The sequence below is a fragment of the Suncus etruscus genome, chromosome 5, assembly GCF_024139225.1.
Source record: "Suncus etruscus isolate mSunEtr1 chromosome 5, mSunEtr1.pri.cur, whole genome shotgun sequence".
NCBI classification, from domain to species: Eukaryota; Metazoa; Chordata; class Mammalia; order Eulipotyphla; family Soricidae; genus Suncus; species Suncus etruscus.
This window is the reverse complement of record NC_064852.1, coordinates 37,736,677-37,752,845: the sequence shown is the minus strand read 5'-3', so window position 1 is coordinate 37,752,845 and position 16,169 is coordinate 37,736,677. Positions and strand designations below refer to the sequence as shown.

General features: G+C 33.9%; 1 protein-coding gene and 1 non-coding gene across 2 annotated transcripts in view; both read left to right on the top strand.

The window, feature by feature from the left end:
* The window catches only part of LRP1B (LDL receptor related protein 1B), a 1,191,264-nt gene that overhangs the window by 180,921 nt on the left and 994,174 nt on the right, over nucleotides 1-16,169 (top strand).
* LOC126010093 (small nucleolar RNA SNORA51) lies at nucleotides 10,418-10,550 on the top strand. Its single transcript, XR_007496230.1, has one exon. It is a non-coding gene; the product is annotated as a small nucleolar RNA SNORA51 (small nucleolar RNA).

Below are 16,169 nucleotides of genomic sequence, written 5' to 3'. Positions count from 1 at the left end.
TCATTGTTGTCTTGATTTGGATCTCCCTGATGATGAGTGAAGGTGAGCATGTTTTCATGTGTTTGTTGGCCATCCTTCTGTCTTCCTCAGAGAAGTGTCTATTCATTTCATCTTCCCATTTTTTTATAGCTTTGTTTGGTTTTGGGGGGCTCAGCTTTCTGAGTGCTTTGTATGTTCTAGATATCAGCCCTTTATCTGATATGTCGAGTGAAAAGATTTTTTCCCATTCTGTTAGCTGTCTTCTTGCGTTAAGTAGGGTTTCTTTTGCCATGCAGAAGCTTTTTAGTTTTATGTAGTATCATTTGTTTATATTTGATGCTAACGTTCTTGCCATTGGTGCTCCATTCTCAAAGACCTTTTTGATATATAGGTCTTCGAGTGTTCTGCCTATTTTATTCTCGATAAACTTTATGGATTCGGGTCTGATTTCAAGGTCTTTGATCAATTTTGAGTTGATTTTTGTATAAGGAGTAAGGTATGGGTTGATTTTCACTTTCGTACATGTGGTTTTCCAGTTGTACCAACACCATTTGTTGAATAGGCTCTCCTTGTTCCACTTCAGATTCTTGCCTCTTTTATCAAATATTAGTTGGCTATATACCTGGGGGTTTATGTCTGGAAATTCTGTTCTGACCCACTGGTCTGAGGTCCTGTCTCTGTTCCAGTACCATGCTGTTTTGATTACTATGGCTTTATAGTATAGTTTCAAGTTAGGTAAGGAGATGCCTCCCAGCTTCTTATTTTCAGTATTTTTTTGGCTATCCTGGGTCTTTTGTGGTTCCAGATGAATTTTGTGAATGATTGTTCTAATTCTTTAAAGAATTGTGTCTGGATTTGGATAGGGATTGCATTAAATCTATATAGGAGTTTGGGTAGGATAGTCATTTTGATTATGTTAATTCTACCTATCCATGAGCATGGGATGTTCTTCCATTTCTTTAGATCATCTTCAATTTCTTTCTGAAGTGTTTTGAAGTTTCCCTGGTATAGGTCTTTCACTTCTCTTGTAAGGTTGATTCCTAGATACTTGATATTTTTTGAAACTACCTTAAATGGAATTGTATTTTTAATCTCTCTCTCCTCAACTTCATTGTTTGTATATAGAAACGCTACGGTCTTTTGTGTATTGACTTTGTAACCAGCCACTTTGCTGTATTGGTTAATTGTTTCTAGGAGTTTTACTGTGGACTCTTTAGGGTTTTCGATGTATATCATCATATCGAAAAACCAACTCCTGGTCTCATTGATTTTTTGTATTGTTTTCTTAGTTTCTATGTTGTTTATTTCTGCTCTGGTTTTTATTATTTCTTGCCTTCTGGATGAGGTTGGATTTCTCTGTTGCTGTTGTTCCAATTCTTTGAGGTGATCTTTTAAACTGTTGGTTTTGTTATTTTCCTGTTTCTTGACATAGGCCTGTATTGCTATGAGTTTCCCCCTAATTACTGCTTTTGCTGTGTCCCCTAAATTTTGACATGTCTATTCATTGTCATTTGTCTCAAGGAATCTTTTTATTTCTTCCTTGAGTTGTTTTTTGATCCAGCTGTTGTTGAGCAGCATGTTGTTTAATCTCCAGGTATTAGTTTTTCTCCATTGCTTCTTCTTGACCTCAATTTTGAGCTCTGTTGCATAGTGATCTGAGAGGGTGCTTCTAATGATCCTTACCTTTGTGGTCTTATATAGGTTGGCTTTGTATCCTAAGACATGGTCTATTCTGGAGAAGGTTCCATGTGGGCTTGAGAAGAATGTGTATTCTGCTTTCTGGGGGTGGAAGGCTCTATATAAGTCTATTAGCCCTAAATCTTCTAATTTTTCATTCAGAGCTCTTATTTCTTTGCTATTTTTCTGTTTGGTGGATCTGTCCAGTGGTGATAGTGGAGGATTGAGGTCCCCTACTATTATCACATTTCCCTTCATGTGTTTCTCCAGGTTTGCCAGTAGTTGCCTCACATATTTTGCTGGCTCTACATTAGGTGCATAGATATTGACCAGGGTTAGTGTTTCTTGATCTAATGTTCCCCTGATCAGTAAGTAGTGACCCTCTTTGTCTCTGATCACTTTCTTGATGTTGAATGCAATTTGGTCTGATATAAGAATGGCTGTCCCTGCTCTTTTTTGTTTTCCATTGGCCTGAATAATTACTTTCCATACTTTTATTCTAAGCCTGTGCTTATCCTGTAGTTGTAGGTGTGTTTCTTGCAGACAGCAGAAGTCCGGTTTATTTTTCCTAATCCAGTTCTCTACTATGTGTCTTTTAATTGGAGAGTTTAGTCCGTTAACATTTAGGGAGATTATTGAGAGAGAGGATTGTTGTGTAGTTGTGTTGTGTAGGGTGGTTTTTGTTACAATCGGGGGTTTGGATTCTGTAATTCATCTTTGAGTAAGTCGTTTAAAATCGGTTTTGTTTGCACAAATAGTTCAAATTCGTTCTTGTTTAAGAATGTTTTTAGTCTATCCTCCCATATGAATGTGAGTTTTGCTGGGTATTGGACCCTAGGTTGGAAATTTCTTTCGTTCAGTCGTTTAAATATGTCATTCCACTGTCTTCTTGCTTGAATTATTTCGAATGGGAGATCTGGTTTGATTCTTATGTCCCTACCTTGGTACTTGAGGTTTCTTTTCTTCCTTATAGCTTTAAGGATTTCCTCTTTCTCTTTGTTTTTTGCCAATTGGATTACCATGTGTCTTGGTGTTTGTTTATTAGGGTCTATCTTATTGGGAACTCTTTTTACTTCCTGTATTGGCATTGCAGTTTCCTTCCAGAGGGTGGGGAAGTTCTCCGCTATTATCTCTCTGACTACTTGTTCTTCCCCTTTCCCTATTTCCTCTCCTTCTGGTATACCCACAATTCTTAGATTGTTTCTTTTGTCCTTGTTCATTAGATACTGGACTTTTCCTTCCAGTGCCTTGCCTTTTATTTCTTTGTTGGTTTCTTGATCATTTTTTGTTTGCAGTTTTCCTTCGAGTTCTTCAATGTGTTTCTCCAATTCTGTGTTTCAGCTTGTAAGGCTTGTTACTTTTTCTTTTAATTCCTTCACTTCTTTTTGTATGGAATCTCTCATGTTCTTTAACATTTCTTCTTTAATTTGGCTGATTCGCTCATCCATAGATTTCTTATACTCGATAGCTAGGGTTTCTCTCATTTCTTTTATTAATTCTTGCATTTCCTTCTTCATGGCTGCTTTTAGGGCTTCTTCACGTGGATCTGTGCATTTAGGTGGGCTTGGAAACTTGCAAGGGTTTGTCACCATATCTCCAGATATTAGTGTTCTCCTTGATTTACGCATATTTCTTTGTATTTAATGGTGTGTTTTAGAGTGCTGTGCTTCTATTTTTCGCCTGTTTTGATCCCCTGTGGTGTGGGAGTGGGTTCCCTCCTTGAGGGTGGTTCTAGAGGGACTTTTGGGTGAACTCGCTGGGGTTTGGTTCCTCCTGTGCTCTTTATGTGGCCTGGTTAGTTGTTTTCCCCTTTTGTTGGCAGCTAGTACTGGCCCTTTCCTGACCACAGTGGTGGGGGGCACTGTTGAGCCTAGCTCTTTCTCTTCTCTACTACCTGGAAGTCAGTCTTCCTCTTTATTCCTGTCAGCAGGTGTAGTTCCGCTCCTGGCCACACTGGTTGCGGGCGCTGTTGAGCCTGACTCTCTGTTCCTTCCCTTATCTGAGGGTCAATGAAGCTCTGCTCCTCCGAGTTTCCGGGGAAGAAATTCCCCCAGTCAAGCCCTCCCGGTAGCTGCTCTCAGCCCTTGGGGGGGTCTCAGCTCCACTCTGGGGCTCGGGGCTAGGTTGCTCTAGGTTACCTAAAGGTCCAGGGGGGAGGCCCAAGCTCACCCAGTCTATTCGTCCCACCTGTCCCAGCGGGGCAGGTGACTCCGGCCCACTAGGTACTAGGGAATGCCCTCCTCTGTCTACGCTCTGGTCGGGTGAGGTGAACTCTGGGGCCTGGAAATTGAGGCAATGGGTGGTGTGGTCTCTGTGCCAACAATCTGGCCTGTGCGGTGTTCTCCGAGTGCCCCGGTCGCAGGCGGGGTCAGGAGCGGGGGTCCCTACACCCCGGTTTGGAGCGGCTCCGGCCTTTGCAGTCTATGGGGGGGGGGTCGCGGGCAAGGTGGCGGACGCGGATGTCTCCTGTCCTCCACGTGTGGGCGCCCCAGGAGAATGCCACTGAAAAATATTTTTAATTGACTTTAAACAAACTGATAGGAATCTTTCCCACCCTAAATATACATTGATGGGAAATTATATATTTTATTTATATGCGAACCATTTTTAAAATTATTTTGTTTTGATTTTTAACAGTACAACTAATAAACATGTTAGTTTATGATTTAAGAAAAAGATACTGGGACAATAGAGGTACATTCAAAAAGATCAATTGTGAGAAATAGTTATTTTCATTTAATAGACATTGTCTTGTACATACCCACTAAATAACAGGCCATAATCAAGCTCTGAGGTTTATCACTATAGGGCAAAGTATAGACAAAGTATGTATGTATATATATATATATATAAATATATATACATACATACATATACACACTCCATGTAATCTATTCACAATTTGAAAGAAGTGTATGAATTTCATATATATTATGTACATACATGTAGCTTATATACACATATATGTAATATAGACTCCATGCATATATAGGTATATGCATATATATTCATTATCCTGTGGTGCTTGGATAATCTTGTGTTGTTGTTGATCAAATACAATTTACTTGTATGTAGAGCTGACAGTCCAGCATCTTTAGAGGACTTACAGCACCAGCCACTGTGTTATTCTGTATAATTCTAAAATTGGCTATGACCCTTACTTGCTTTTATTTTCCATTGCTTACTTTTTCCCTAACTGTCATTGATCACTATTTAAGTAAATCCTCATTTTTCATCACCAGAAAAGTTAAGAACTTATGGTCAAGCTATCTTTGAAGGAAAAGAGAATTACCAATCAAAACAAACGTATCTAGTTGGCATAGTGTCGACTTTGCCTTTAGAGAATAAACCTCATAATCATCAATTTTACAAGGCAATTTTTACCCATCCTTTCTAAAAATCAATTCTAGTCAAAGTGTAGTATTTAAATTATTATCCTATCAAATCTTCATCAGAAAATGTGTTAGAAATGCAGTTCAGATTCTATCCAGATACATTAAGTCTATTTCTATATGATTTATTTGATATTAGTCCTAATAAATCAAATATCAACTTATTTTATCCCTTGATTTAATTTCTAATATATCCATATATATTCAATGTCTTTATTAATAGGCTCATAGTGTTAAATTCTCTTGTAATTATTATATTACTTTTTACTTCTATGCTTGCCATATGATTTTTTGACAAAATTAAACTTGCTTTTTCATATCATACTATAAATTCCACTGTATATAAATGTTGATATACACAAATATATGTTGAATAAATTATTTAAACCACTTATCTTTTTATTTTTATTTATTTATTTATTTGGTTTTTGGTTTTTGGTTCACACCCGGATTACTCCTGGCTGTCTGCTCAGAAATAGCTCCTGGCAGGCACGGGGGACCATATGGGACACAGGGATTCGAACCAACCACCTTTGATCCTGGATCAGCTGCTTGCAAGTCAAACATCGCTGTGCTATCTCTCCGGGCCCTAAACCACTTATTAAAGGTAAAACATTTACTAGTGGGGCCAGAGTGGTTGCTCAGGCCGTAAGTCATCTGCCTTGCGTGCTAGCCTAGGAGGGACTGCTGTTTGATTCCCCGGTGTCCCATATGGTCCCCCAAGACAAGAGTGATTTCTGAGAGCATAGCCAGGAGTAACCACTGAGCATCACCAGGTGTGGCCCAAAAACCAAAGAAAAACAAAACAGAGCAAAACCATGTATTAGTAACCTATACATTTCAATTAAAAATTAAAACATTAACATTTCTATTATAAAAATAAATCTTTTAATAAATCACTAGTATAAAAAACTATTATTCCAAAGTAGTGATTTTATAATAAAATTTTAATAAATTTTTAATAAAATAATGAAATAAGGGGCTGAAGTCATGGTACTCAGGTTAATTGTGTGTCTTATACATAACTAACTTGTTTTAGATCCTCAATATCTCATATAATTCCTATAGAACCACAAGGAATAACTCATGACTGAAAAACTATTAGTAAACTCTGAGCCAACTAGATGTGGTCCAAAAACATAAATCACTTTAAGAATCAGTGACTTGGGCCAGAGCGATAGCACAGTGGTAGGACGTTTGCCTTGCTCACAGCAGATGCAGAAGGGTTCCATCACATCCCATATGGTCCCCTAGCCTGCCAAGAGCAATTACTTAGTGCAGAGCAAAGGCGTAACCACTGAGCTCTGCCTGATGTGGCCCAAAAAACATTTAATAAAAAAAGAAAAAGATAATAATCAGGGATTTATCATCTGGTAGGTTTTCTCATGTGAAAACAAATATCTCAACTTGCATAAATTAAAATGCAAAGAGTAGGAGAAAGTACAAAAATCCTCATTTTAATGACTGATTTTTCCAGAACAATGCATATTTAGAAATGCATTATTATGTCAGAAAGTACATATTATATCACCAATTTTACTAAAACATTGAAATTATCAGCTTTTTCAATGCATAATCTTGCAACACTTCCATTTAATTGTTTTATAATTTGTAACATGCATAATGAATCTCTTTTTATTATTCAAAGTGTGTAATTGAATTGTCCTGGAAGACAAAGAACTCTAAAAGTAATAGCTTCCATAACATCTATTTTTGAATACATTTTTAAGGTAGCTTTGGAGAATCATGATATACCTTGAGATTCAGAATGATTTTTATGGATTCTAATATGAATTCTCTCTTGACTAGCCTAATTCCCTAAGTACTCCCAAAAGGCAGAGAACATTACAAAGTTATATTTATAATCAATCCAATTGTGCTTTTGTATAATTTTGTATTATGTGACATCTGTAAATACCAGATACGCCAAAAAACTAATTATAAACTACTTTACCAAAAATAATAAAGATTTTTGTAAATTAGGGATGTATATGGTATATGGATTATTATTCTTGAATTATTGTAATGAAAACTCCTGTATCTTTTGAAAATAAAATAATTTAAGAATTTGTTTTCTGGTAGATAGAAATGTGTCTCTTCTAATAAACAATGAAAGCAACTGCTATTTCTACACTATATTTATAATACAAACCGCAAATATTCTGCATGTAATGAAAAACTGAGATACTAATGGAATTTAGGATAACAATAACTAGTAAATTGAAGCATGTTGTAGTATAAAGGAGTAATAAAAGGGAAAATATATCAACTTTGCTATTTTGTACCATTTGTCTCTAAAAAACAAATAGAAGATTAATTTAGACAACTATCAATCTGTTGTCCACTTAGACGAGAATGTATGTAGAATACACTTTTTATTTGGTTTCAGGTATTGTCCAACTCCTTTTCAGAGATGACTAAATCTATATAATATGTGCTTTGTGTACTGAAGTGCTGGATTCAATACCAGAGATATTCAGATTCCTTGAATCCACCCAGAGTGACACCAAGCAGAGAGCTGTGAATTACATCTCAGCACCATCAGCTATGACCACAAAATAGAGGTCATAAGACTCTTACCTGAAAACTTGATTTTTATTACATATCCCTTAGGAAAAGTCAAATCAAGTTATGGAAAAGAGATAAACATATCCATTCATGTCCCTAGTTATAGTGGTACATTAAACTTCCTGTGTATAATCATAAATAGTTCAAATTCCGTTGGCTGCTTCTGAAAAATGCATAGTAGACATATTTGATTGAGTGAGCAGAGGTAGAGCAATGGTATGGCACCTGCCTACACATAGCTGAGGTGATTTTTCCCCATAATTTTGCATTATTTCCTTGAGCCTTGCTAAAAGTGATCCTTGAGCACAGAGCCAAGAGTAAGCTTTGAGATCACGAAGTATGATACCAGCCACACCCAATAAAGAAAGATTGATAAAATTACAGATCTTTAAAGAAATACAGATCAAATGATATTCAAAGCTTTCTGTAACAGACCTCTTCCATCATAATGCCTGAGACAAGGATGGGTGAGATTACTGACTCACTGAACAGTCAGTTAACTCGAGTATTAGGACACATAAACTCAATTTTTTTGGACTCATTTGGCCTCTTCCTTTCATTCTTTTTTTCTTTCTTTCAATCTTTAAAGTTCTTTTTAAGTTTCTCAAAATTCCTGGCAATATTTTCTAAAATTCTAATAACTTTATTTTAAAAGTGAATATTTTAATTTCTGAGACTAGAAAATAAAAATACTGAGGTTTAAATTTTTATGTAAAGTTAACTCATTCTCAGTTGTCTCAAAATGTCCTTACAAAAATACTTGCTGAAAAGATAATTTTGGTCCTTAATACACACTTTAATTAGTTAATTAAATTATCACCAAGTATGATTTTAGTGTCACAAAAAAGCATATATTTGGTGCTTGTTCTTTACTTATCTTTCTGTATTCAAGTATAAATTATATGCTGCTGAGGAAAAACTAGTAGTTCGAGTACATATTAATAGCTTCCTTACTATCTATAGAACTTTGAGATAATGTATAATTACATGGGCTGAGAGGGAAGCTTCTTATGACATTTTTTCCTTATTTTCATAAACAAGTTTTCTCTAGTCAGAAAAACATGTCCCAATTAAACAAGCAAACAAATAAAAAATCTATGAATTAACTCTCTTCTTTAAGTATTTCTGAACCTCCATCGTCAATGTTTCAGCTGTAGCTCTTCTGTCCAGAAATCATATTGTGGAACTACATTATTTAGTGTGATATTAACTGTATTTTCAATTAAGTTAAAGACAAGATAAAAAATTAAACTAACTTTGGTAGATACAGAAAAAATGATGAAAAATTCCTTTTCATACAATCATTTGTAAGATACTTTGGCTTTATGAAGTATCTCAGAATGTACCACAAAGTATAAAAATTTTTGTGCTCATTATTAATGAAAATCCTACAGAGAGACCATCTGAGTCCTACTGTCTAATCATTTTAAAATATAAATAATCCATATGTATTATTTAAAACTTTACTAGATCAGTAATTACACTCATTCAAAAGTCCTGCCCCACACTTTTAGCTTGTTTGAGTTTTGTTTTTAGAAAAGGAAAATAGTTTTTTTTATTGTAAGAATTTATTCAAGAGACCAAATTGATTAACATAATGAGGTAAGCTAACATATCATAATATAGTGACATAACATAACATAACATAACATATAATATAATTTACATAATAATAATACATGTAAGTCAAAGAAAGTTTCTGATTAAAAACATATTTTTTTTCATAATGGCTTACACATCTTTCACAGTAGTGTTTAAGGTACATATTAACATTGAATCAGGGGAATACCCATCACCAACTATGTCCTAATTTTATTGAAAGAAATTTACTTACAGAAACATGGCGGAGTGAGACAAAGATATCTCTATTTAAAACATGTTTAAAAGTTTTGTCAGAAGAGTAATATTTTTATTCACATATTTTTGAAATAATGTAATAATATTTATATTATTTTTGGATTTTAGTATCATTGACTTACTTTCTACTAGAAAATAACTAAAACTACTTGTATAATTAAAATGATCTCCTTACTCTATCATTGATACATATTCTTGCATTACAATCTTACCATTATTTTTAAAATCAAATATTATTTGATATGTTATTCAGGGAAAAGTTATAAAACATATTAGACTATATTTATTTATTTTTTAAAATATTCTTTTGTTTTTTCCAACCCCTATTGTGAAAATATCTAGTTAAATTTTTGTCTAAGTTGCCTGAGATGGTCAATATCAGACCCTTAATTAGTATCTTTGACTGTTTTATCAAAATTTAGTTTCTACATTTACCTTAATAAAAGACTTTTTGATTAAGTGTTTCTGTATATGTATGTCTATTTTGTTTGTTTGAGGAAAATACCGAGCAGCATTCAAAGGTTACTCTGGGCTCTGAACTCAGGAATTAATCTTGGAGGGCTGGAGAACCTTATGGGATGTAGGTAATGTAACCTGATTTGCTATGTGCAAGACAAGTACCCTACCCAGGTAATATCACACCTGCCCTAAGTATTTTATTGTGTGTACTTTTTTTTATTCTCTCCTTATTTTTTAATTTTTATTTGAAGACTAAGATGCAAGGAAAGGAAAAAGTGACGTTACAGTGTAAAGGCAGGCAATCACCCATAGACAGAATTCTCAAAAGAAATCCCCTTGCTGACACCTTTTTGAATTTTCAGCCAAAAAAAGAACATTAAAAAAATAATACAAAACACATGCACATTTACTTCGTTCCTTAAGTTCCCAGATTGTAGTACATTATAACATTTCTTAGTGGTACACAAAGCAGTCTAAAGCCACAAAATTTTTGTATGCTTACCACAGGCTGTGTTCTTTACACTGACTATATAGAAAGAGGAGGTATAGTAAATGCACCCCATATACACCTCAACCCAGGCCCTTTGCCTGGTCTGTATTGTGAATTGGGGGACAAAAATAAACAAACAAAAAAACCCCAAAATTTATGTAACTCCTTTAACATTAAAGGCTATAGTATTGTGAAACAGTTGATTACAATACATTATTTCATTAAGGATGAGTCAAAGGAGAAAAGCAAAAATGGTGTTAGTGTGACAATTGTTTGCATAGGCCCAGCAAAATATAGCGAACATGGAAAGGAAAAGTTTTGGCCTAAATAAGGAGACCCTGAAGTTTTCTGGCATACGACCAACTCTAGACTCCAGGCATACTAGGTTGTCCAACCCAAGTCATTGTAGTGCCAATACACTTTTTTTTTTTTTTTTTGGTTTTTGGGCCACACCCATTTGCCGCTCAGGGGTTACTCCTGGCTATCAGCTCAGAAATCGCCCCTGGCTTGGGGAGACCATATGGGACGCCGGGGGATCGAACCGTGGTTCGTCCTACGCTAGCGCTTGTAAGGCAGACACCTTACCTCTAGCGCCACCTTCCCGGCCCCGCCAATACACTTTTATTTTTCACACAGTCATTGTTGTTGGTGACAGGTTTCTGTAGCTAAGGATCCTGGAATATATCCATATCCTACATCAAAGTCAGGATGATGCAGAGCATCCTTTAGTTTCACTCATAGAGTGTGATGCAGAGAGCTCAGTCCTGAAAGCATTTTTTCATAATGATGTTTAGGTGATGTCATTAATAGTAATTTTTTTTAAGTATCAGAAACACTTTATTCTGTTTTCTCAAATGAGAAAACTATAAAATAGAAAAAATAGTTCAAAATTTATTTGAAAAATTAGTTCAAAATTGTTTCATGAAATCACTTTTTCTTCAATATTTTCTAAAATCCATGGATACTCCTGAAATTTTACTGCCACTGTAGTCACCATACTTTTTATCTTACTATTACCTTTTCTTTTTCTCTGTTCTTGTGTAAACCAGGAGGACATACTTTGTTTTGATGCATAATTCTTGGTTGTTGTCACCTTGGTTGAACTATTTTTCAGAATACACACTTTGGCTGAAGAGCAAGGCATCTAAAAGGCAGTGGTTCTCAAATTGCATTTAGAGGGTTCTTAATAGCTAAAAATCTTTACCTCATTCCTGCAAAGGAGGTGCTCTAAATTGGGGACAAACCCTGGTCATGTTTGTGATATCCTAAATACCTAAATAATTTTGTTGAAATATAAATTATATGCCTTGCAACCCCATAAAGTGTAAATCCAAATATTTTAGTATATGCATAGTTTGTAACTACTGTTCCTGTTTAGATATATTTTATATATACCAAAGACAGAGTACCTGCTGGAAATCATTCCTCATTTCTCCCATTACTCTGCCTCTTTCCTAATTACTATAGTATACTAGCATACTATAGTAGTACTTATTTTAGACATTGTATACAAATGAATCATTCAAAATCTGGTGCTCAGATATTTGCTTCTTTCACTTTTCTTTTTAACTTCTACTGATATGCATTATATCAGTGATGAATTCCTTTTTGTTCTCAGTAATATTCTATAATACCTGGTTTTGTTTGTTAAAAATACATGTCTAATTTTTTGAGAAAATAAACTGTCCCTCTGACTTCACTGAACTTGATACCCTCCAGATCCTTCCAAGTTGCAGAAAATTGCATGACTTCATCTTTACTTATGACTATGAGTAGTGTATTTACCATTGTTTTAAAGTACTTTTTTTGAAAGTGGCAGAGCTAGTTCAATCTGGCATAACATATAGCCCTCAAAGTACCACCAGGAATAAGTACTGATCCAATTGTAGGCACAGGGTAACATCAGGAGCAGGCCACAAGCCTGCCCAAACAAAATTAATTAGGAAGTAAAAGGATTGTCATGCTTTATTGTCATTAGTATCATATTATCATCATTATTATATAGAAATAATTTTTAAAACATCTTATTATTAGATTTTGTTCATCATTTTCTACCAGAATTGCCTACTTTATTTGGCTTTGGTTCTCTTCTAAAGAAAAAAATATATTACTTATCACTATCCCCCACACCCCTAAAATCAATGTTCTTTAATTAAACATTAAAAACAGAAAGACACCTCTCCAATTGTGCCCATTGCTACTACTGCATCTTAGGAATGTATATATTGGCCATATTTGTAAACAATGAATTGTAGAAAATTATATTTTGAAAATTTAAAAATTTTAAGTTATTTTATGTTTTTCTAGTTTTTGTGCAGGAAGAATTATCACTTTATTCACTACTTAAATCTGAATATAATGGTTGAAATAAAATCCCTGTTACCCCTTTTTCCTGGTTGTGTTACAAATTTCCTATTGTGAAATTACTTATTTTATTAGATTAATTTTAGTGCTTTTTATTACTATTATGTATTATTTTTTATTTTCAATATATTTATTAAATGTTCATATTTCCTGTTTTGATCTGATATGATGATCAGTATTCATTTATTTTAAATGTTTTTATTTATATTAACATATCATTATTTGACCATATTATGGAGTTTAAGAAATTTAGTATCACACCTTCCTCTCTCTGTCAGACATTCCAACTCACCACCAAAGTTACATTGTCATCCGATTACCAAAACAATGCTCTGCATATTTCTCCTTGCTCTGTGATAACCACTATAATTTTCACTGTGTTCAGAATTTTTATTTGTTGTGTTTTTGCCAGTTTGTTGTTTGCTTTGGTTATTCATATTCTGAATATAAATGAAAACATCTGGTAATTGTCTTTCACTTCCTTCTTACTTATTTTACTTAGAATAATCAGCTCCATGACACTATAATAGTTCTTACTTAATCCTAATTTATTAATCTTTCTGTTTCTTAGTTGCTGAGAAATCTGCATTTGTGTTTATAAGGAATGTTGTTCTAAAGTTTCCTTTTTTAAATGAAGTTGAATACTTTGGTATCAAGAAGATTCTAGCTTACATAATTAGAAAATATTTTCCTCTCTATTCCTCAAGGCCTTATGTAAAATACAAATATGTGTTAAAATTTTCAGTGAAGATATATAGTCAACTACAATTTTCTTTGTTGGGGAATTTAAATTATAGTTTTATTTTATAAAAATTATATCATTAAGATAATTACTCTTGAATAACAACTTGGAAAGAACTCGATTCTTGACTATTTTAGTAGAAAAATGTAGACCGTAGATTTAAAAGTTGTATAGTGTAGTGTTATGAACTCAAACTTTTCCAATTAATAGATTAATTATAAGTTATATAAAAAATTCAGCCATAATTTTGGATACCCTAATATTTTTTCTAAAGTACATGTGAAAGTGAAAGCTTATATTAAATGTACATGAATCGGGACTGGCATGTGTTTAACATAGATTCCAATAACTGTATGATTCCCTTAGCATTGACATAAAATCTATGAGACTAGTGCCAGATAAAAAGCCCTGAGTCCTACTAGTTGTGACTCAAGAACAAAATTAGTAAATTAAAAAAATTTAAGGCAATAAAATACATATAGATCTTGAATTTTTAAACCAAATTTAAGTGTAAAAATTAGGAGTTATATTACAAGATTTTCATATTTGCTCTATAAAAATAATGAGAATAAAGAAAGGATACATGCATATATTAATGTAACATGGCATGAATGACATCACTAATATCTAGAAAATTTATTTTTAATTGGGGTTCAAAGGAAGTTTTGGAACAAAATTTTGTTATTTTAATACATATTGCTGAACTAGTTTAATATTTAGTGAAAATATTAATCTTAAACTAGTAACATTTTAGAAGACAAAGGAGTTCATATTGTTTTGCTTATATGCTTATACAGGGATGGATATGTTGAGTAATATGCTGAGTGAAATTAGACAGAAGAAGAGAGATGGACATAGAATGATCATATTCATTGTGTGATATGAAAACTAAATATAGTATGGCAATAATACTTAAGGAAGGGGCCGGTGAGGTGGTGCTAGAGGTAAGGTGTCTGTCTTGCAAGCGCTAGTCAAGAAAAGACCACGGTTCGATCCCCCCGCGTCCCATATGGTCCCCCCAAGCCAGGGGCAATTTCTGAGTGTTTAGCCAGGAGTAACCCCTGAGCATCAAACGGGTGTGGCCGAAAAAAACAAACCAAAAATAATAATACTTAAGGAAAATAGAGATGGGATAAAAAGACTAGTTTATGGTAAGAAGCTTGCTACAAAGTATTGGGGAGTATATTTAGGCCAAAGAAGTGGCCATTATAACAATGATATAAATGATCTCTCTGGATAAGAATTGAATGATGAAAGGAGATCAAGTGCTATGCATGTTACCACTTCAGTAACAATATTAAAAACCACAGTACCAATATGAAAAAAGGAAAAGAGAGAAAGGGATGGGGAGAGGAAGAAAAAGAGAGAAAAAAAATATCTCCATAGAAGTTAGGGGTCCAGGAGAGTAATTATGGACATTGGTGATGGGAAATGGCACTGGTGAAGGGATGGGTTTAAAAACTATATAATTGAAACTCACTCATGAACAACTTTGTAGCTGTGTCACCTTATGTGAATACAATTAAATTATTAAAAATAATTTGTTTTACTCGTATAAGTATTTAAAACACAATACAAGTTAAATCAGAAATGTTTTTCCTCTTTAAAAATGTATTATTTGTAAAACTGTAAAAAGCTAAATTACATACTAAGAAAAAGGTTTTGCAATGATATTACTTCGTAATAATACTGGATTTCAATATTATCTTAATATTGATTTGATGAAAAAATGCAAAAACAGATAGAAAAATGATCACCAATTGCCAAAATCTGGCAGTGGAGAAACAAAGCGATTCTAGAAGTTTACAGGGATATATTATAATTAGGCACAAAAATCATACCTATATATTCTTATATTTCCTTATATCTCAAAATTTGCAGAGAGTACACTTATGACAAAATGTGACAGTCTAAAAATGTAACCTCTAAAATGCTTTATGAACACACACACACACACACACACACACACACACACACACACACACACACACACACACACACACACACACACACACACGGAAAATTTGAGTCCAGGAAACTAGTTTAGCTGTAAGCAGAAAATTCTGAAGAAATTCACATTTGTAATTATGGTGCTGTTTAATCTCTGTCAGTCAGATCAAACTGCCTTTTACTAAGCCAAGAAAGTTAGGGTAAAAGGATGAATGATGTGACACAAATTATCACCATTCTGTAAGTGTCAAGCATGATTCCTACTGACAAGAGTGACCCATCTGGCCTGATAAGTAGCTGCATCAGCTTTTCAGTCTCCAAGTACAAAGAAGCGAGTTATTCCTCATTAGTAAGATTATGGCTATAGGCTAAAAGGTATGTTCTTGTAATACAAATCCAAGGTGCTTATATCATTTTTTATTTAGAAAGAGTTTATAAAAGGTCCAATTGCCTCTGGGAAAAAATATAGCCTAAACAGCCCATCAGTAAAATAACATAGCTGCGTGCTCACTGTCCTGTTTAGTCCAATAATTCATAAATGTGACTTGTTCAATCTTAGGTCATACAGACAAATGCTATTTACTAACAATAGATGTTCCCATGGCTATGCATAGAATATTGCAAAGAATGATTCCCCAGATTAGATAAATTTGTACAAAAAATAGATGTGAGTAGAAATCTCATAAATTTT